The 580-nt window shown below is 36.0% G+C and overlaps 1 pseudogene; it reads right to left on the minus strand.

The window, feature by feature from the left end:
- Positions 1 to 259: 259 nt before the first annotated feature.
- Positions 260 to 378, minus strand: LOC120581701 (uncharacterized; annotated as a pseudogene).
- Between the last annotated feature and the right edge of the window lie 202 nt (positions 379 to 580).

Raw genomic sequence — 580 nt, forward strand, 5'->3', positions numbered from 1 at the left:
AGCAATGTACTTGATCTATCCTATGAACCGGGAATTTCTCTTTTAGTGGGTAACCTGTCATTTTCATGTAATACAGAAAGACCACAAATAAAGAAAACTCTTACAGAAAACCTGGCCCACTGTGCTTCTTTTCCATTAATATTTGTTTTCATTCATTTTTCGTCACCTACTAGTGCTTGCTGTCAGTTAAGAGATATCAGGTACCAGTGATTTAATTTTGTATTATTTGCTTGTTTGTTTGTTCGTTTGTTTGCTTTAATGCCTACAGCACCTGGTCTTCCTAGGTGGTCTCCTATCCAAGTACTAACTGGGCCTGACCCTGCTTAGATTCCGAGATCAGACGAGATCGGGCACGTTCAGGGTGGCTTGGCCGTAGACAAATTTTAAAAAATAAGAGAGAAAAACTTAAAATTGAGACAATTCTTTCCATTAATTTAGAGATAAAAATCTCCCACCATGATTGTAAATTCATCTATTTCTTCTTTTAGGCCAAAAAAAATTTTTTTTACATATTGTGAAGCTACGTTATTGGGTGCTTATAAATTTGGATAATGTTATAGCTTTCTAGCACACTGACCCT

This window comes from Pteropus medius, unplaced genomic scaffold, assembly GCF_902729225.1.
Source record: "Pteropus medius unplaced genomic scaffold, Ma_sr-lr_union100, whole genome shotgun sequence".
NCBI classification, from domain to species: Eukaryota; Metazoa; Chordata; class Mammalia; order Chiroptera; family Pteropodidae; genus Pteropus; species Pteropus medius.